Raw genomic sequence first — 22,472 nt, 5'->3', positions numbered from 1 at the left:
CCATGAGTACACCCATGCTTGTCCAGTGTTCGCACAGAACAAAGTTCCCCGGTAAAGACCCCCGGCCTCTTGATGCCCCTACCGATCCTGGAGCGCCCCTGGTCCCACATATCAATGGACTTTATTGCAGAATTGCCACCATCCAACGGCATGAATACCATATTGGAAGTGGTGGATCGCTTCTTGAAGCAGGCGCATTTTTCCCCCTTAAAGGATTACCTACCTCATCCGCCCTGGCCGACATTTTTTCAAAAGAGATCTTCCAGATCCATGGGATTCCCACTTCTATAGTGTCTGACAGGGGTTCGCAATTTATCTTGAGGTTCTGGAGAGCATTCACCAAAAGACTCGGTATTTCCTCATCCTTTTCTTCGGGTTGCCACCCACAATCCAATGGTCAGACCGAGAGAGTCAACCAGACATTGGAACAACACACACGCTGCTTCGTATCTAAATCCCAAGACAACTGGTCCGAATTATTACACTGGGCAGAATACGCCTTCAATTCTTCAAGGAATGATTCCACACGGGAGACCCCGTTTTTTTTTTTTATAAATTATGGCTTCCACCCTGCTCGTCTTCCTATATTCAACATCCCCTCCGGAGTACCGGCCGCCGACAAGCGAATCTCGTACTACAGAATTCCTGGATCAAAATCCAATCGGCTCTCCAAAAGGCTACTATACTGTAAGGAGCCGTAGGTCGCGACGGAATCGCTCCATCCCCCCAATAGCCCCCACTCACCGGTACCCCCGCCGCAACTCTGTCCTTTCACAGCCGGTGCCGGGACATGCGGCCGCCATCTTGCTAGGATGCGTGCAGGACACGCTTACAGAGCGCGCTTTCCCAGCTATAATTTATTCACCCCTCTCAGGCACTGACCACGCCCCCTGGCTTCCACACAGCTCACGTCGGATTCCTGCTCCGGACCAGCTGTGCCAAGAGTATTCTAAATACCTGCACCAATCAGCTGCGGCTCCTCAGCACACTCTGGTCCTGCCCTCCACTCCTTTTCAGTCTCCTACCTTTTTTACCCCTGTCCTGCCCTGCAAACCTTGCTCTGCATAGTCTTAACTCTGGTGGATGTGTGCTTTAATCATGTCTTCGTTACAGTGCTCCTTAAGTTCTGATCCGGCTTGGCTGACGACTCTCTCTGGCTCTCGACTCCGACTTCCCCCTGATTACGCTGCTTCTCTCGTCCCCCGAACTCGACTTGTACCTCGACCTCCCAGACCTCTCTGATCCCTGATCTCGGCTATGGCAACCCCTACGGCACTTCTACTCTCCGGATCCAGCAAGAACTGTAGCTATAGTCTCCTGGCCTGGCTACGTAATCACCACACTCTGGACACGCTCCTTCTGCTGCGGGTGCATGTAATCTTACATCCCGCCTCAGTGAAAGGGACGGGTCTAGTCTGTGGGCAACACTGCCGTGACAAGTTCATGTAGTCTTACTTTGAAGAGACACACAGATACCCAGCAAGCTCTAAGAAACCCCAAAAAGTACCACATTAAACTGTATATTTACGTATATGTGTCAATTGGAGTGCTACTGGGCGTAGCTAAATGTAAAAAACAAAAAACAGAGAAGCCCAAAGCTACATCCAAAATGACAAAAAATACACAGTGAAATACCTATATATCACCTGAAAAAAGGATCATTTAGTTAAACCCTTTGGCAAAAGCATTTTAAGCCTGCAAGCCACATCAAGGCATGACCAGATATTGCAGGTCCTAACACTAACTGATTAAAATTTGTATTTACCTGTATAATTACAGGAAGAATGATCTGCATTGGATCTGTCACAAACAGCTGCATGAAAAGACCTGTACATATGGAAAGTGGGGAGGAGCAGCCACTAACCTCAAAAACAGCTGAGACCAGCTGGACAAAGTTAATAAACACACAGATACACAGTAAGCTCATATAAACCCCCAAAATTACCGCAATATATATATATATATATATATATATATATATATATATATATATATATATATATAAACTATAAAATACTAAGTGCGCAAATTGGTATAATTTAAACCAAAAAAATAGTAACAGTTGCTGCCTGAAGTTAAGCTACACACAATAGCATATATATATAGGGGGAAAGGGGAAACAACGGCGCAAAAAACTGTTAACTATACAATAAAAATTGAGCATAAAGGACTGAGGGTATAAATTAGATTGCTGGTTGTTCTGAAATGAAATGAAGAAAAAACAAAATATAGTGAAGTACGTTTAGTAAAAGAATATGCGCAAAAGTAGATCGCTACTTACAAAGTAGCAGATGTAAATAAGCATATAGGATATTATAATCCTCTCCATCCTGCTGCCTGGAGTTATGATGTCTCTGTCCTCCACATGGAACACCGGAATCCACCGTGCTGGTTCTCCTCTGGCTGCAGCTCTTCTCCTTGACTTCCTGGTGTGCCTCTGATCTCGCGAGACTAGCCCGCTGACGTCACTCAGCCGAGATTTCGGCCGAAATTCGGGTATACAGTCCAGGAGTGATCAAGGGATTCTGCTAACATGTAGATAATCAATAGGGGAGCTGAAAGTTTATCTTAGAGCCTCCTCCCTACGCGTTTCGTCCTGGAACTAGGACTTCATCTGGGGAATGAATGTGTCTAACTTGCTGTAGCTTAATAGCATATGCTGATCTCTTCTAGGTTAATTAAACAACTAATTTTTAGATATATATCAGGTGGACACAATTAGTTCTAATATCTATATACAAATAGTGAAACCCACTGTTGTACAAATAATTAAATAAAATTACATACAATTTTTATACACATGATCATAAAAAAATTATATTGAAAAACATGAAAATAAAATAAACTATAAAAATATAAAACATATATATATATATCTTTTTTAAATGAACCTATAATATATGGAAGTGAAGTTCCAAAATAATTTCAAGAGATACTAATTGTCTAGAGAATGGCAATTACTTAATGACAGCTTGGTGTAATAAACATAAGACATGTTGTCTCCTTATAAGTATGAATGGTATAAAGTACCTTTAATTCTATTAATCTATATGATTTGAGGAAATTTATTTCTTAGTATGATAAATTTTGTTAATAGATATACATATTTAAAGTGTATATATATATATATATATTTAATACATTGAAAAAGATCATTATTAGCACAAAATGGCATGTTTGCAGGTTAAAGTTAGCTGGTTACAGATTTATTTCATTGAATGGTTTTATTAATTACAGACATTTAGCATAAAAAAGCTCCTAAGTCTATGTCTGTATTTAAACCAAGTGGAACCAAAGTTTTCATTGTATGGATCCACTTGGTTTCAAGTTTGGAGATGGCATTAACGCTGTCTCCTCCCCTCCAGTTTTTGGCTAGTTTATCTATGCCAATACATTTAATGATAGAGTATGCAGCGCACAGCAAGGATGATAAGAGCAGGTCTTGCAATAAAAAATCCTTTATTGGTAGATCATCTGGATGTGAGACAGCAGCAAACTTCAACGCGTTTCGTTCTGTAAGAACTTTATCAAGAAGTGCTGTATACTATATTATCACAGGTTTAAATGCAGCTGCCCGCCGGGTTTTCGTGCCAAAAATGACGTAATTCGCATCATCAAGCCAATGAAAGTCGTGTGTTAAAGAAAGAGGATAATATAGACAAAAAAGTATAAGTAAACATATGAATATATAAGAAAAACATAATCCAACACTGTTATGTGTTAGAACAAGAATTATAATTTACAAATTATTTTTATTACTTAAAAAAATCCTGAAGAAATTAAAAACAAGTTAAAAAGGTGTAATTGGATCTTATACCTATATCTAAAGAACAGCAAAATGCTTGCTCCTATATGTGAGATGGAGTTTATTGCCTAATAATCATATTCTTCAATGAATGCTTTTACATATTTATATGTGTGGAGTACTATGTAGTAGGCATGTGAATTTGTGAGTGGAATATTTTTTTCCCTTAAGCATAATTACAGTACTGTGGTTAGATACATGATAGCATAGAGAGATACATAACCTATGACAAGTCATTTGGTACAATATGCATTTTTTGGAAAAAACAGAATACATTGACCGCAATGAGTATGCTAAAGTAAACAAAATGAACCATTTTGGTAAAAATAAGCCAATTGGTCCAAGATTTGGTTTGGAGACATGTGGGGGTATGTGGGGGTAATAAAGCCAAAGACAATAGACCGTTGGTGTTTTTCATTTATATTTGATATATCTGTAGTTTTATCTTGATGGATATTTTAATATGTATACTCTGAATGATCTCATTTCAGAAAATGATTGAGATTCCATTCCACATTCATCCCGTCTGGCTGTCTTGTTTTTAAAGTGAATATCCAGTAGGATTCTCTACAGTCTAAAGCTTTTACAACATTTCCCCCTCTTTCTTTTTTCATTATCTTCTCAATACCCATGAATGAGAAGCTGTTTATGCCTCCCTGTCTGCATTCCGTAAAATGCTTGGACACAGGATGATTAGTATCTTGTTTACGAATCAGTCTGCAATGTTCCTGCATCCTTGTTTTTAAGGCCCTTGTAGTCCTTCCGACATATCTCTTCCCACAGCCACAAGTGATAAGATATATCACAAATGTGGTATTGCAATTAATATAGCTGTATATGGTATAGCGTTTATGTGGGTTGTGGGAAAAGACATGTCAAGCCGGCTTCATGAAATTGCACATATTACAATGATTACATCTAAAGGATCCTTTAGTGGAGAAACTTTCTGGATCCTTCAACGGCGTGGATATCACGCTTGGTGATAGAAATGTGGCCAATGTCTTGGCTCTTCTGTATACAAATTTTGGGCCTTTCTCTGTATATTCACGAAATATGGGATCCATTTTTAATAATTCCCAATGCTTATTAACAATTTTATTTACATGATAACTAGATCTATTAAATTGGGAAATAAATAAAGGACAGATCCCATCTTCCTTGGCCTCTCTTTTCTTACTATTGGTAGTGCGAAAACCATCCCCCATTCTGGATCCAGAGGGTAAAACAGTTTCACGTTCAATTTCCGTGACTTCCTGCAACGTCATTTGGAGGGTCTCCCGATCATATCCCCGCTCAATGAATTTTTTGGTCAGTTCCCCAGACTGAGTGATGAAATCGCTGTGAGTTGAGCAATTTCTCCTCAGTCTGAGGTACTGACCCTTGGGTATTCCCTTAATTACAGATCTGGGGTGACAGCTGTCCGCTCTGAGAAATGAGTTCCTTGAATTGGGTTTCTTATAAACATCAGATTGTATTTTTTGATTAATGTCTATATAAAAGAGAATGTCCAGGTAGCTTATGTGATGTGTATGGTAATTGACAGTGAGGTGAATGTCTAGATTGTTATCATTTAAATAATCAATGAATTCTAATAAAGTGTCTGTGGTCCCGTGCCAAATAAAAATAAGGTCATCAATAAAACGTTTATAAAAAAATGATATTGTGCCTATACTGCACCGACACACTTTATTCGAGCAAATACCCAGTATGTACCTGGCAGATACCTGGAATGCGCCGCTCCTCACCTCTGACAAGCCCCGTTGTGTTTGCCTTCCCAGCCTGGGTTCATGCCTGGCTGACGGGCGGCTGATCTGTTAAATGATAATGATTAGGATTTAATAGGCTGCAATGCTTCGCGTGTCTACCAGATGGCATAAATTCCTGAATTGTAATGCAGTATATATATATATACTGTGCAGTATTGCAGCCAGCGGGAATAAAATGCTTCAATCCCTGCCTGGAAAATACCTCAATGCACTCGGGCAGAAAACAGTCACAAACCTCAATACACCCGGGTATACCCGAATTCGTGGGACTAGCCGAGCTCGAATAAAGTGTGTCGCCAGTGTACGTGTTGGTGCTACTATAAATAAAGTTATTCTCCCACCACCCCATAAAAAGGTTGGCATAGGAGGGGGCAAAACTTGTCCCCATTGCCGTACCCCGAAGTTGCAAATAAAATTCGTGCTCAAAAAGAAAATAATTGTGAGTGAGTAAAAAAAGTATTGATTCCATAATAAATGTGGTTGTGAGTATAGAGCTACCTGGACATTCTATAAAGTGGCGGACAGCCGTCATGCCCAGATCATGTTGTATGATTGTGTATAGGGAGACCACATCCATTGAAACCCACAGATAATCTTGATCCCATGTGATTTTTTGCAATTTGGTAAGTAGGTCCCCTGAATCCAAAATGAAGGAGGGCAATGCCCTTACAAAGGGCTGCAGATATTCATTGACATACTGAGACAAACCATCTCCCAAAGATCCAATACTGGAGACTATCGGCCGACCAGGAGGGTCGACCAAAGTCTTATGGATCTTTGGGAGATGGTGGTATATAGGAATGACAGGATGGGGATTAATAATGAAATCTGTTTCAGATTTGGTCAAAACATGTGTGGCCGTCCCAAGATCTACCAACTCAAGGAGTTCCTTCAGAAAACAATTCGTGGGGTCCCGGGGTAGCACAGAGTAGGAGGTCACATCTCCAAGTTGGCGAAACGCTTCCCTGAAGTAGTCGGCCCTACTCTGCACCACCACGGCCCCCCCTTTGTCTGCATTCTTGATGACTAGCATGGGATTGTCCTGCAAAGTCTTAATAGCAATTCTTTCTTCCTTGCTAAGATTGTCATACCCACAGTATGGGTGAAGGAAAACCCCTGAGCCAATAGTCTGAGATCACGAACCACCAGGTTCTCAAACATACTGAGATATGGACCTTTAGCAAAGGTGGGGTAAAACACGGACTTATCCTTAAGTTTGGACCTCCAGTCTCCTAATATATGTGTTTCTGTGTCATCTAATGTATTACCCTGGATGAAAAGATCTTCCATATCTCTAAGTATACATTCATCTCTAAAGGAGTCATGGATTCCTATAGGGGGAGAAGAAAGTGGGTTAATTACATTGCAGCTGGAAATATCATGTTCTTCATATGGAGTTGTCACACTATGAGAATCACCTACCATATTGGGTTTGTGAAAGAATTTTTTCAACGTAAGTTGCGCACAAACTTATGGACATCAATCACTACACCGAAGAGGTCAATCTCCATAGTGGGGGCATACTTTAATCCTTTATTTAGTAGTGAAATCTCTGCGTGTGACAACTCCATACCTGAGATGTTAATAACATTGTTAGAGTCAACTAATAATTATTTTTCCTCTTGTTTGCTCTTTTTCCTCCCATGTCTTTTCTTCCCCCCCCTGCTGGATTGCCATTGTGCTCCTCACAGAAGTGCCTAGATAAAGTATGTTGCAAAAAACCTTTTTGTATGTTGGTAATGTGTTCTGCAAAGCGTAACTTTAGTTTCCTGGTTGTTCGCCCTATATATTGTTTTTTACATGGGCATTGAATTAAGTATACAATATTTGATGAATCACAATTTATGAAATGTTTAATTTCATATATTTTTCCTGTATGAGTTGAAGAAAAGTCGCTAGTTTTTTTGGCATTATGTAAATCAAGTTTGCACATTTTACATTTTAAATATTTAAAGAAACCCTTGGGTTCCAAAAAGTTTCCAGTAACTGTAATTTTATTTTCATTTGAAGCTTTTAAGCAGCTTGGAGATATAGATTTTTTATATAGATATAGGGTCAGGGTCAACCCTGAGGAAGGTTCCGCTTGCAGGAACCAAAACGTTGGTTTTTGTGTTTCAATACACCTTTTGAATTTTCAACCCGTGTGTGCTGTCTCTCCTTACTGGACCATCATCTGGTGATATATATATATATATATATATATATATATATATATATATATATATATATATATATATTAACTAATTAACTATAAAAATACTAAGTGCGCAAATTAAAACATCAAACAATAAAATTTAGTCACAATTGCTGCCTAAGTGTTACACTTTACACAATAGCAATATATATGAGGGAAAAGGGGAAAACACATGTGCAAATTGTTGACTAAACAATTAAAATATGAGCATTGATAGACTGGGGATAATCTTAGAATCCTTGATTGAGTTCTCTGAAATAAAGAGTGGAAAAGAGACAAAATATGGTGAAGTACTTTTTTGTATTTGTTACTGCGCAAAAGTAGATCGCTACTTACAAAGTAGCAGAAGTTTTAGGCATATAGGATATAAAATCCTCTTTGTCCTGCTGCCTGGAGTTGTGGACTGCTTTCTCCCCACGTGGGGCGCCGAAATCCTTCGTGGTAAGCTTCCTCCGTCTGCAGCTGCCTTCCTGAGCTCCCTGGTTCCTCCTCTGGTACCGCGAGACTGCAGCGATGACATCACTCAGCCGAAATTACAACCGAAGCGCCGGGGGTAATATCCAAGGAGTATGAATATATTCAGGAGGGAAATATGCTAAATACTTGAATTTGGGATAGGGGATGCTATAGAAGTGGTCAAAAGCCTCCACCCTATGCGTTTCGGCCTGTTGCTAGGACTTCATCTGGGGAATATATATATATGTGTGTATATGAGTGTCAAAAGGAGTGCTACTGAGCGTAGCACTGTATACTACAAAAAACAAAACACAAAGGGAGCCCAGAGCTACATCCAATATGACAAAAATACACAGTTAAATACATATATATATATATATATATATATATATATATATATATATATCTTGTTAAAAGGGTAATTTAGTTTAACCCTTTGGCTAAAGCATTATAAGCATGCAAGCCACTTCAAAGCATTTCCAGATATCGCAGGTCCTAATACTAACTAATTAAAATTATTTTTTACCTGTATGCTCTGGGCTCCGTTTGTGTTTTGTTTTTTGTAGTATACAGTGCCACGCTCAGTAGCACTCCTTTTGACACTTATATACATATATATGAGCTTACTGGGTATCTGTGTGTTTATTCATTTTGTCCAGCTGGCCTCAGCTGTTTTGGAGGTTAGTGGCCCCTCCTCCCCAGTTTTTAAGCTCGCCCCTCCCCACTTTCCATATGTACAGGTCTTTTCATGCAGCTGTTTGTGACAGATCCAATGCAGATCATTCTTCCTGTAATTATAAAGGTAAATAAGAATTTTAATCCATTAGTGTTAGGACCTGCGATATCTGGTCATGCCTTGAAGTGGCTCGCAGGCTTATAATGCTTTGGCCAAAAGGTTAAATTTAATTACCCTTTTTCATGAGATATATATATAGGTATTTCATTGTGTATTTTTGTCATATTGGATGTAGCTCTGGGCTACCTTTGTGTTTTGTTTTTGGTAGTATACAGTGCCACGCTCAGTAGCACTCCTTTTGACATTTATATTTATATTTATATATATATATATATATATATATATATATATAAAAGGAAAGTTTTACCATCAACGCCAGGGAACTGCCATGGGAACTACCTGTGTGATGACATACGCGAACATCTATTTAGGGTGGAGGGAGGAAACAAAAGTGTTCACACCAGATATGCAGGTACATACACAGCACATTGAACTTTGGTCGCTCTACATCGACGATGTGCTGTTGGTAAGGACTGGTACAGTACCGGAATTTAATCAGTTGTGGACGTGATGAAATGTAACAATCATAATCTCAGACTGACCAGTGAAATAAACCAGTTTAAAATAACATTCTGGATTTGGAGATTTTCAAGGATAATGAAGGTCTTCTTCAGACGACAGTCCACACTAAAGCAACAGCTACTAATAATATGTTACTATACTCTAGCCACCACCCTTAACCACAGGTATATGGGATCCTCATAGGATAGTTGCTTTAGTGTGGACTGTTGTCTGAAGAAGACCTTCATTATCCTTGAAAATCTCCAAATCCAGAATGTTATTTTAAACTGGTTTATCTCACTGGTCAGTCTGAGATTATGATTGTTACATTTCATCACGTCCACAACTGATTAAATTCCTGTACTGTACCAGTCCATACCAACAGCACATCGTCGATGTAGACGATGGTAAAAAGAAATTGCTCAACACCAGAAGACTTTGAAAAACAGTCTAAAATAATGGGCAACAGATTCTCCAAACGGGGGTAAAGCAGGTCCTAACAACACACAGAATCCCAGCAAGCTCATTTTAGGAACCCCTGAGCCCCCACAAAATATATATGTACTGTATATAAGTGTCAAAAAGGAAAGCTACTGAGCGTGGCAAATGTATACAACAAGCGACATAGAAGCCCAATGCAACATCCAATATGACAAAAATAAACAGTAAAATACTTATATTATCTCTTGAAAAATGGTAATTTAGTTTAACCCTTTGGCCAAAGCAACATAAGCTTTCAAGCCACGTCAAGGCAGACCCAGTTTTCAGGTCCTAACACTACCAGATAAAATACTAATATACCTCTATTAGAATTTAAATTCTCATGTACCTCTATTAGGAGGGAGAAAAAACCAACATTGGATCTATATCCAGTAGAATGAAAAAGACCTGCTGACGGGAAGTGAGGAGGGGAGAGCTTAAACCATGGGAAGAAGGAGCCACTAACCTCCAACAACTGAGACCAGCTGAAAATAAGTTATCAAACAACACATAGAACCCCTGAAAGCTCATTATAGGAACCCTTGAGCCCCCACAAAATATACAGCTTAACCACGTTATAGCGCGGTCCTCGGTGGTACCGCGTCCGCCGGAGGGGGAAAGCTGAGAACTCTCCCAGCATTCCCAGACCCAGTTGGGCAGGGGCAACTGCACACAGCACTTACAGTACCTGGCATCTGCAGCTCTTCTCCCTGTCTCTGCTTCCTGCTTCTGCTTCCGTCTTGCGAGAGCAAGCTCCCTTAAAGAGACAGTGTGTCTCTGTGTGTGTGTCTGTGTGTGTATTTGACTGTGTGAGATTGTGTGTGTGTGTGTGTGTGTGTGTGTGTGTGTGTGTGTGTGTGTGTGTCAGTGTGTCAGTGTGTGTGTTCAGTGTGCTGTGTGTGTGCAGTGTGCTGTGAATGTATGAAATGTGCTGTGAGTGTATGCAGTGTGCTGTGAGTGTGTGCTGTGAGTGTGTGCTGTGAGTGTGTGCAGTGTGCTGTGAGTGTGTGCAGTGTGCTGTGAGTGTATACAGTGTGCTGTGAATGTATGAAGTGTGCTGTGAGTGTGTGCTATGAGTGTATGCAGTGTGCTGTGCAGAGTGCTGTGTGTGTGCAGTGTGCTGTGAGTGTGTGTGTGTGTGTGTGTGTGTGTGTGCAGTGTGCTGTGAGTGTGTGCAGTGTGCTGTGAGTGTATGCAGTGTGTTGTGAGTGTATGGTGTGCTGTGAGTGTATGCAGTGTGCTGTGAGAATGTGCAGTGTGCTGTGAGAATGTGCAGTGTGTTGTGAGTGTGTGCTATGAGTGTATGCAGTGTGCTGTGCAGTGTGCTGTGTGTGTGTGCTGTGTGTGTGTGTGTGTGTGTGTGTGTGTGTGTGTGTGTGTGTGTGTGTGTGTGTGTGTGTGTGTGTGTGTGTGTGTGTGTGTGTGTGTGTGTGTGTGTGTGTGTGTGTGTGTGTGTGTGTGTGTGTGTGTGTGTGTGTGTGTGTGTGTGTGTGCAGTGTGCTGTGAGTGTGTGTGTGTGCAGTGTGCTGTGAGTGTGTGTGTGTGTTTGTGTGTGTGCAGTGTGCTGTGAGTGTATGCAGTGTGCTGTGAGTGTGCAGTGTGCTGTGAGTATGTGCAGTGTGCTGTGAGTGAGTGCAGTGTGCTGTGAGTGTGTGCAGTGTGCTGTGAGTGTGTGCAGTGTGCTGTGAGTGTGTGCAGTGTGCTGTGAATGTATGCAGTGTGTAGTGAGTGTGTGCAGTGTGTGTGCAAAAAAAAACTTAATTTTTTTTTAAATTCGGGGTTTACACTCAAAATGCGTTATAAGTGGTTCCGCGTTATAACGGATCGCGCTATAACGGGGTTGAGCTGTATATGTGTCAAAAAGGAGAGCTACTGAGCTTGGCAAATATATACAACAAGTGACAGAGAAGCCCAATGCTACATCCAATATGACACAAATACACAGTAAAATACTTATATATTCCCTAACCCCTTAATCACCTTAGCGGTCATTTACCGCTATAGTAAGTAAGGGGTTAACACACCCTCACCCACCCCTCGGAAGGCCGAACCACCCTACCCCACTACCCACCGGGCTTGGGGACAATACCCCCTTCCCCCACCCCCGCTACCCACAATAAACATCACAATATTTAATAAACAATACATATCCCACCCACCCCATGTGCCCCCCCATAAATACATGATTTATTCTTTTACATACAGGGTTAATACCCCAGGCCCACGGGAGTCCCCGGTGGTCCTGGTGGGTCTACAGGCCCCAGAGTGTGCCAGTACTCCAGGGTCTGGAGGCCTCAGGTTGGTCCCCGCCAGGCGTCGTGGGCCTCCAGGTGATCCCCGCAGGTCACCGTAGGCCCCAAATGGGGTCACCACAGGTGGGCCCGTGGGTGCACTGTAGGGGGAATGCCTAATTATCTTCTATGATGGATACTGGGACATCCAAGGAATACCTGCAGACTAAAAAGGGTCCATGAACCAAACCAATTTGTGTAGACAGAACTGGCGTTCATCTCAGCAAGTGGTACACACAAAGGGCCAAACCGATTCTGGAGTTCCTAAGGCTGTCTCAACAAAAAGTTGGAGGCATCAACCTACGCCATGTGTGTTTGTAGAGTAGAATGGAACCCAGAGCAGAATAAATTAAATAGTAAAATAATCATGAGTAGTCATCCATCCTTAAATTGACTACAAATTTGGACCCCCAAAAAAGTCATGATTTATTGGGCATGAGGCTGTTATAGTGGTACCTGGGTATCGTTATAGGATGTTCTGTTCATTCATCCCATCAGGAATCAAGATACCTTGTTCCAAGAGTATAAATTCAATAAGCCTCTCAGCCCAATAACTGTTTTTTTCTATCTCCTCCTCTCTGTGGATGAAGAAAAATGTGCACTGACTCGAAACGACAGGAACGCCTCAGGTGCACATCCATCACCTGTGAGGGCGTAATCAGTAACTAACATGTATAGTTTTGATGTGAGCTCCTCCAGCAGCAGCGGGAGAAATGGTGGAGCACAACCGAGGAATGAAGCAGGGTAAACGTGGTGTGGTGACTTCAAAAAAAATTATTCAAACAGACAGGTGTAGCTGGTGGATCATCTGACGTGTTTCAGTCCTAGGGCCTTTGTCAAAGAATGATCCATCAGCATGAGGGACACATAGATATAGGCAGAATTAATACAGAACACCTGCACCAGATAGAAATCAGGTGAGGTGGGTAATCAACCTAATAACCATGTATTAGGAACATAAAACCCGTTTAAAAACAGTGCCAGCAATGCATCATGCATTCCATGATTACATAGATATAACAATTGTAAAGCAATGTAAGCCTTTTGACAATTAACATGAATAAACATGAATAAATATCAACATTGTGTGTACATGTGGTAATTGCTTGGCAACAATAAAATACAAAATGGATTAAAATAAACAGCAGTCTGTTTTGGAACAATGTAATTCAGTGTATTATATATGACGTATAGAGATCTCTGTTCAACATGATAATAAATGGACAAGGACAAGATAACAACAACTTGTTGAGAACTTATTTATAATAAAGAAGGATATCTGAGCAATGTCAAGAATAAGGGCAGGTGGGGTGGGTAGGATGGGACGGAAAATGCAAAAGAGGGGGGGGGAGAGGAAGGGGGGGAAGGAAAGGGGGGGGAAGAGGGAGGGGGGGGAAGGAGGGGGGAGAAGAAGGGGGGTGAAAGGAGTGGGGGGGGAGGGGGGAGGAGGGGACAGGTGGGGGGGAAAGGGAGGGGCTAGAGGAAGAAGGGAAATGGTATCTAAGACTCTGTATATAAACCAGAATGATGCTAGTCATGCAAAAAATGTTGCAGTTCCCAGTCAACATTAAGTATCAATCTTACATGTTCAGATATTCTGATGTGTAGCGGGCGAATTGTTGTTCCGACATATTTGGCATTACAGCCACACATTATAACATACACCACATAGCTCGTGTGACAATTGATAAATGTTGAGATTCTGAATTTGGACACTGTAGACACCGTAGCTATTCTTTTGGTGGGAACTGCATACCGGCAGCATTTACAGAATCCACATTTAAAGGACCCTTTGGGTATTGTTGTAATTTGTGATGTAGGTGGAGACTGGAATAGACTTTTGGAAAGGGACGTAGCCAAAGTATTTGCTCTTCTGAATGCAAATCTTGGTCTCTGCACATATGGTTCCAAATCTGGGTCAAGTTTCAACACATTCCAATGCTTGGATATAATATGTTGAATCTGTGGGGCCTGTCTACTGAATTTAGTTATAAACAAATGTATTATTAGTCAACAATTTACTTTTTTTCTTTTTTAACAGCATTCTATCTGAACACTCAGCATGCATGAAGGCCTGTTCTATATCTTTAGTAGAATAACCTCTATCTGCGAATTTAAGACTTAAATTCTTAGAGTGTTGGAGAAATTTGTCCTGATCTGAGCATAGTCTTTTGTAACGTAAAAATTGCCCTTTTGGTATGCCACGGATCATAGATCTAGGATGGCAGCTCTTAGCATATAGATATGAATTTCTTGAGTGGGGCTTGGTATAAATGTCAGTAGAAATCAGAGATTCTGGGCCACCATGGAGTGTCACATCTAAAAAGTTAATGTTATGAGGATCAGTGTTAAATGTGAAATGAAGATTAATATCATTAGTGTTTAAAGTGTCAATGAAAGTGTGTAGTGTGTGAAGATCACCATCCCAAATGAAAACCAAATCGTCAATATACCGTTTATAGAAAATAATATTCGAACGAAAAATATTAGTTTCACCAAAAATGTGAGTGCTTTCCCATAAACCCATAAAAAGGTTGGCATATGAGGGCACAAATGACGTCCCCAAAGCCGTGCCTTGTGTCTGAAGATAAAAAAGTGAATCAAATAAAAAATAATTATGTGTCAATAAAAAACAAATAGAATCATTAATGAAGGTGATTTGTGCAGTGGAAAGAGAAGATAGTTCCAAATAGTGATAAATAGCTATAAGGCCGTGTTCATGTGCAATGATTGTATATAGTGATGTGACATCCATGGTAACCCATCTATAACTCTCCTTCCAAACAATGTTTTCCAACTCAATAAGTAAGGCAGTAGTGTCCTGTAAAAAAGATGGTAGTTGTTGTACAATGGGCTGCAGAAAATGATCAACATAGCGAGAGACACCATCTCCCAAAGATCCAATACTGGAGACGATGGGTCACCCCGAAGGGTTCTCCAATGATTTATGGATCTTTGGGAGATGGTGAAATATCGGTATGATAGGGAATTCACATTTGAGATACTTTCTCTCTTTGTTACTCAGAACTTGTAGGACATCACCAAGCTCGAGAAGTGTTTCTAGTTCTTCAAGAAACATCTTTGTGGGATCTGTTCTCAACCTTGTGTAAAATATGTTGTCACTCAATAGTCGGATGGCTTCATTCCTATATTTGATAGATGATTGTACAATAATGGCCCCCCCTTTGTCAGCATTTTTGATTACAATGGAACGATCATTTTTGAATAATTCTAAATCTACTTTTTCTTGTCTGGTTAAATTGTGTGTTATATAAGTAGACCCTGGAAAAGAAAAACCTTTTGCTAATAGTCTGAGGTCTCTAGCAACCAGACATTCAAAAGTAGAGATGCATGACCCTTTAGAGCTATTTGGGATGAAAGATGAATGAGATTTTAATCCTGAATCAATGTGGCCAAAAAAGGGGGTTCTATGGAAATGTCTGTGCAACATTCATCATAGAGTTTGTGCATGTCTGTATTAAAGGTATGTTCTCTGAAGAAGCACACTCCATTGTTCAGTAATGTGTTGTCAGGCTCTGTCATATCAACAATTGGATTCAATGCTATCTGACCCTTTTTGGAAAACAATTTTTTCAGCGCCAGTTTGCGCGTGTATTTTTGAAGATCTATGATTGTGTTAAAGAGATCAAAATTCTCTTGGGGTGCAAAATTTAAACCTTTATTGAGAAGGACAATTTGTTGTGGGGTGAGCGGGGTATCAGAGATGTTAATGATGTTACTAAGGGAGGGATCTAGGAGTATTTTTTCCTCTTGTTGTCTGAGCCTGATGTTTTCTCTGCTCTTTTTCCCCCTTCTACACCTTTTCCGTTTTTTGACGGTGCAAATTGGATATTTGGGAGGTTGGTTTTAGATCTATCATCTTTGTGACTGGAAATGTATGTATTTTTGAAATACCCATCATCAGAATCTCTATGATCTTTTGTACTGTGTTTTGAAAAGGACACTGATGGCCTATCCATATTGTCAGAAGAGTCTGTATCAAAACTAGACCTTCGTTCTGTGTATGGTGATTTCAAAATTGATCTAGTGGTTAGAATGGTCACTGTCAGTAGATATCTTGTGAGGCGTAGAGTGAAACATAGCTCTAGGCCTATCAAAATCTCTATTGGAACCCAATCTTTCCCAAGAATACTCTTGGTTCCTCTCATAATCTGATTTGTCTCTAAAGAATTTTTCTTGTTTCTTAGAGACTACACCCTTTTCCATTTGCTCTATATTTTGTAAGTGAATCTTACTGTTATGGGTAAAACGATCCATATCACAAAATTTGTGTAATTCTTTTTTTAGCATATCAATTTCAGTTGTAAGAGACTTTTTTTCTTTCACCTTATACCGTACAATCAATTGCATGAGATCAGTTGAACAAGTGTCCAATATTTTTCTCCAGTGTAGTTCAAATTCCTTATCAGGAAAGCCAAATGAGGGCATTTTCTTCACACGTAATCCTCTAGGGATTCGTTTAACCCTTAAATAGTTCTCCAATGATGTTATGTCCCAAAAAATTCTGATGTCTTGAGTTAATAGCTTTTCCAATTTTACAAAATGATCAATTAGATCTGTAGCATTGTCACATGTGATGTTTGCTGAAGATTCATCAAATAAATGTAAAGCCCTTTTTGTTCTTTCTGAGTTATTCCCGCATTTCTGCACATAACTGGTAGTAATGTCAGTTGTTATGTCCTGTTCCTCATTCATCATATATAGAGATTAGGCTAAGCCCTTTAGACCAATAATCAGAGATGTCTTAATAATGTATTTCTTTCACAAATAGAAGTGTCACCACTAACCCTGGTATATATGTGGGTAATCTTCTTAGTAATATATGTAGTAATTCAGAATCTCAACATTTATCAATTGTCACACGAGCTATGTGGTGTATGTTATAATGTGTGGCTGTAATGCCAAATATGTCGGAACAACAATTCGCCCGCTACACATCAGAATATCTGAACATGTAAGATTGATACTTAAAAAAGATCTTTTCCACCCCGTCTCCAAACATTTTACATCTTGTTTGACTGGTGGTCTGTAGAACTTTAGATTTTTTGGCATCACTCATATCCCAACTAACATCAGAGGGGGAGACCGACTTAATAGATTAAACAAAATGGAGATGCAATGGATCTTTCTGTTAGATACTTTGCAACCACACGGTCTTAATGTTGACTGGGAACTGCAACATTTTTTGCATGACTAGTATCATTCTGGTTTATATACAGAGTCTTAGATACCATTTCCCTTCTTCCTCTAGCCCCTCCCTTTCCCCCCCACCCGTCCCCTCCCCCCCCACTCCTTTCACCCCCCCCTTCTTCCCCTCCCCCTTTCCCCCCCCTTCCCCCCCCTATTCCCCCCCCTCCCTCTCCCCCCACTTTCCCTCCCCCCTCTTTCCCCCCCCTCTTTTGCATTTTCCCTCCCATCCTACCCGCCCCACCTGCCCTTATTCTTGACATTGCTCAGATATCCTTCTTTATTATAAATAAGTTCTCAACAAGTTGTTGTTATCTTGTCCTTGTCCATTTATTATCATGTTGAACAGAGATCTCTATACGTCATATATAATACACTGAATTACATTGTTCCAAAACAGACTGCTGTTTATTTTAATCCATTTTGTATTTTATTGTTGCCAAGCAATTACCACATGTACACACAATGTTGATATTTATTCATGTTTATTCATGTTAATTGTCAAAAGGCTTACATTGCTTTACAATTGTTATATCTATGTAATCATGGAATGCCTGATGCATTGCTGGCACTGTTTTTAAACGGTTTTTATGTTCCTAATACATGGTTATTAGGTTGATTACCCACCTCACCTGATTTCTATCTGGTGCAGGTGTTCTGTGTTAATTCTGCCTATATCTATGTGTCCCTCATGCTGATGGATCATTCTTTGACAAAGGCCCTAGGGCTGAAACGCGTCAGATGATCCACCAGCTACACCTGTCTGTTTGAATAAATTTTTGAAGTCACCACACCACGTTTACCCTGCTTCATTCCTCGGTTGTGCTCCACCATTTCTCCCGCTGCTGCTGGAGGAGCTCACATATTGCCGTTTGCTGGATTGCACACCGGTAGCCGCTGCACACGGAGGGGAGTCCCGCGGGACACGTGACCGCATCGCATCATACGGCTGACACGCCAGAGGTAGCGGTTCTACTACAGAGACCAGAGACCAGCAGCTCAGCTGAGCCAGGGAGCCTACCGTTCCCCACCAACTGACATCAGAGAAGAACACCACCGGTCGCGCGACCGCCCCACGTGACCTCCAGTCACGACAGGGTTGGCGGTGCAACCACACAGTCACTGAGGACCTCAACAAGGCATTATTACTCCCCAAACCGTGAGTGCATGCAACACTTGGTGCCCTGAGCTGGGCCAGTTGCTTTTCTTATGGCTAAAGGTTACACATAGACTTGTTACTTGCAGCGGCTACTATACAAAAGACTCTGATGCACCTGATGCACCTGATAGGATAAATTCGTTTTCATGTAGGTCCTGACAAAATCTCTAAACCTGAATTTTTTTCTGTGAGAGGGTGATTACAATTCTCACTTTTGATAGTGCTACGGCTGTGAAAGCAATGCAAGAAAGGTAAGATACTGTACTTTTTAGGGGTGGACAGAATTTGTTGGGATGCCCTGCATTATATGTCAAGTTTTATCAGTTTATGCCCCAAATGTTTATCTCTTTTGTATGACGAATATTGGAGTATGTTCAAAAACATGTGCAATAGATGTAATATGTGACCATTTTTTTAACAACAGATTTAAACTTACTAGTTAACATTGACGAGAAAGATACATCTAAGAAATCTGTATTGTAATATACTGAAATGCGTATGCCCAAAGGTTATTTCCAGCTAGCGCAAGAAGATTGTTCTCAATTATATGTCACTTTGAACTGAATGATTATCATTAAGTATAGTACAAGATAATTAAGCTTTTTAAATAATAGAAGAATTACATCAGCCAGACCCTCAATTATATTTGTTTAATTTTAGGACATTTTACTTACAGTTGGTTATTCCAGCAATTGGCTAGTTATTATTGTAGGAGACAGTCATCGGTCTAGTTCATAGTTGAGAGGTCTGTTGCATCCATACAGTAGGTTGAATTGAAACTACTATAACATGACAGCGTTAAAGTTAGAAACCCTAAAACTTGCACACGTGTATCTGGATATTTTCGATAATAGCAAAATATAGCTTTGCAATACATACTGTAAATTCATAATGTATTGTCTAAGAAATCAGATAACAAAAACAAAGATGTTTTGGGAAACAATTTAACTTTGAACAAAAAAGAGCTCAAGATCATAGTGAGTGATACATGGTGTGAGTTCAACACAATTTTTTTTTTTGTAAACTATTTCTTTATTTGAAAGTTTTATGTTTTTCCAAAAACACAAAAAGGGGGGTATGGTACACATCATATACATTTTACAATTCAATTATAAGTACAGTTATAAGTACAGTAGAACCTGCTTTGAGATTGTAGAGCAGTACACACAGCTTTATAATTACTTACAGTATTTAATCAAACGTGTATTGAACTCTCCATGAAAAGAACAAACAGAAAGTAGAACTCCAATGTGAATATTAAATGGATTTATCAAAGGTTCCATTTAGTAGGCTAGTGAGCCACTCCATCAAGATAACCTCTTGCATCTTATGGAGAATTATATTAAAAGGAGGTTCTTTTTTTCCTATTTCTAATATTTTTCAATTACACACCTACTGTTAACAGATTTTCTTATGCATAAACACAATAATTGGATCCCTTGGTATCTCAAATGCAGTTAGAGACCATGTGTTGAAGATCGTAGGACATGACCTCCAGAGATGGGACATTGTCCCAATCTCTTCACAATCTCTTCAGCATCTATTGGAAAATGTGAAAATATTTTGTGGCGTCTTGTAAGACTTTCCGATTTTGGAGTGCTGTGACGTAATCACAAAGGGAGGGAGACATGTTACCTGTTCTGCTATATTCCCTCACTTTTTGATGAAATCACAGAACTCCAAAAAAAAGAACGGCATCTTTTGGTATACCTACCAATCTGATTGGTTGGTGTACTATTTTTTTTCTGAAGTGATTTCATCTTAAAGGGAGGGAAGCATATGCCAACTGATTGGCTGGCTTCCCTCCAATTTAGATGATGTCACATCTTTAAAAAAAAGGAAGCTGTCACATGGTACACCAACCAATTGGATTGGGGGTGTACCATTTGACAGTCAAATGTGATGTCACAGGCATTAAATAAGGCCTGCCCTGTCTCATTCGAGCCAAAGAAACCGTCAGAGCAACATCTTTGTGTACATTTGGATTACAAAGAAGAGAAAAAAGAAGAAAAGAAAGATGAAAAGAGGAAAAGTAAGGAACAACTTACCAGAAACATCTCTTCAATCAACAGAGGATCATGGATTTCTGTGCATCAGACTGGTGAGGAGCATTGCATCATGGCTCAGGAGTTAATGCCACAGTAGGATGACCAGGGTGAAAAGGTAAGAAAAACATTGATTATATTTGATTTAATTGTGTAATTTTTCTTTAGGATGCCCATCGACTGCCAATGTGTTTATCTATGCCCCTTTCTGGTTATAGATAATCACAGAGACCAGCAATGCTTTTTTTTAGTTAATTGTAATGTTTTTTAGGTTGCATTCCTTGTCATTGTGGTAATCCATGGCCATATTGTGGTCATGGTTTACCACAGTAACAATAAATGGGTTGATTGGCAAGTGAACTGTTATGCCAATTGTATTTTGTTGTGTATTTCTTTTGTTTTACAAACAAATGGGGAAATGTGCTATTAGCCGTTTTTGTTCTAGTGCCTTTGCCCATTTGTATGTGTGGTGATGGGGGTAGAGGGGATGGGGTATTTCCTCAGGGAGGGGGATTAGGCCTCCCGGGTGGGTATTAGGGGGTTAACCCTCTTATTACTATAGCGGTTACTAACCACTAAGGTAATTAATGGGTTAGTGGTCAGTAGTTTTTTGTTTTTTTTAATGTTGCTGCCCATACAAGATGCAGAGGACATGGAGGATAGTGATGAGGATGAGGGTGGCCTTCATTGTGGCAGGGGTAAGGACAACTTTAATTTACTATATGCTGGCTGTATAATCTTTTATTTCTTAATGGGCAAATGAGCTATTATCCAGATCTGGATAATCTGGATTGTGTCCATTACTGTACTGTATGTGTTGGATGAGGGGGGTGGGTGTTTATTAGATGTCCATTCATTGCAATTGGGGTTATCTTTGCTCTTATTGAGGGCATAGGTAACCAAACTGGCAATCTATGGGTATATTCACTAGTATTGCAGTTTGTTTTGTATTTCAATGTTTATTGGGGGTAGAGGGGGTGGGTGAAGGTGGTATTTGGCCCTTGGTGAGTATTTGTGCCTACCGGTTTGTAGCAGGAGGGGTTAACCACAAAGGTAGTGAATGGGTTAACTCCTCTCGCAACCCTCCCGGCAGGCATAAGCACCCACCAGAGCCAAATACCACCTTCACCCACCCCCTCTAACCACAATAAACTGGGCACTGGTATTTAACCCCTTCATTGCTTTAGAGGTTAGCCTCTAAGGTAATGAAGCTGCGTGTAAATGTAGTTTTTTTTTTACATAGATTGAAGCAGGGAGTCTCCGGTGCTGATATTAATTATGTCAGCTCCAGAGACTCCGGGCTTCAATCCGATGCAGTAAAAATAAATGTTGTCTTCAGAGTCACATCGTGGATCCCATCTCGCCACCCTTGAGGTGGCGTGATCACAACCTTCAAGTTGCTTGCGAGTTGCAGCCGCAATGCTAATTTTGGAGCTATTAGAACAGCTCCATATTTAAAAAAATGCGTGTGTGAGCATTTTTGGAGCTCCTGGACTGTTTGTCTGTGCGGGAGCGCTACCAATTGAGGAGAAGCACTTCTCGAACGGATTTGGCATGTTATCGAAGCTTTCTGAATAGCTATCTTGCAAACTCATTCGAGAAGTGCCCAAAATGCTGAGTAAGTCACTTATCTAAGCTACTAGAATAGGCCCCTTAGTGTTGTTTCCAGTTTGGAAGTTTTGGTTTAAAGATAATGGTTGAAGCAGAGAGAGAGGTCATGTCATGACTACCTTAGTAGCTCATTTGTCCCGATAGAAAAGGGAGCATTGAA

The sequence above is a fragment of the Ascaphus truei genome, chromosome 1 (genome assembly GCF_040206685.1).
Source record: "Ascaphus truei isolate aAscTru1 chromosome 1, aAscTru1.hap1, whole genome shotgun sequence".
In the NCBI taxonomy this organism is placed as follows: Eukaryota; Metazoa; Chordata; class Amphibia; order Anura; family Ascaphidae; genus Ascaphus; species Ascaphus truei.
Note: the sequence above shows the minus strand (reverse complement) of the source record.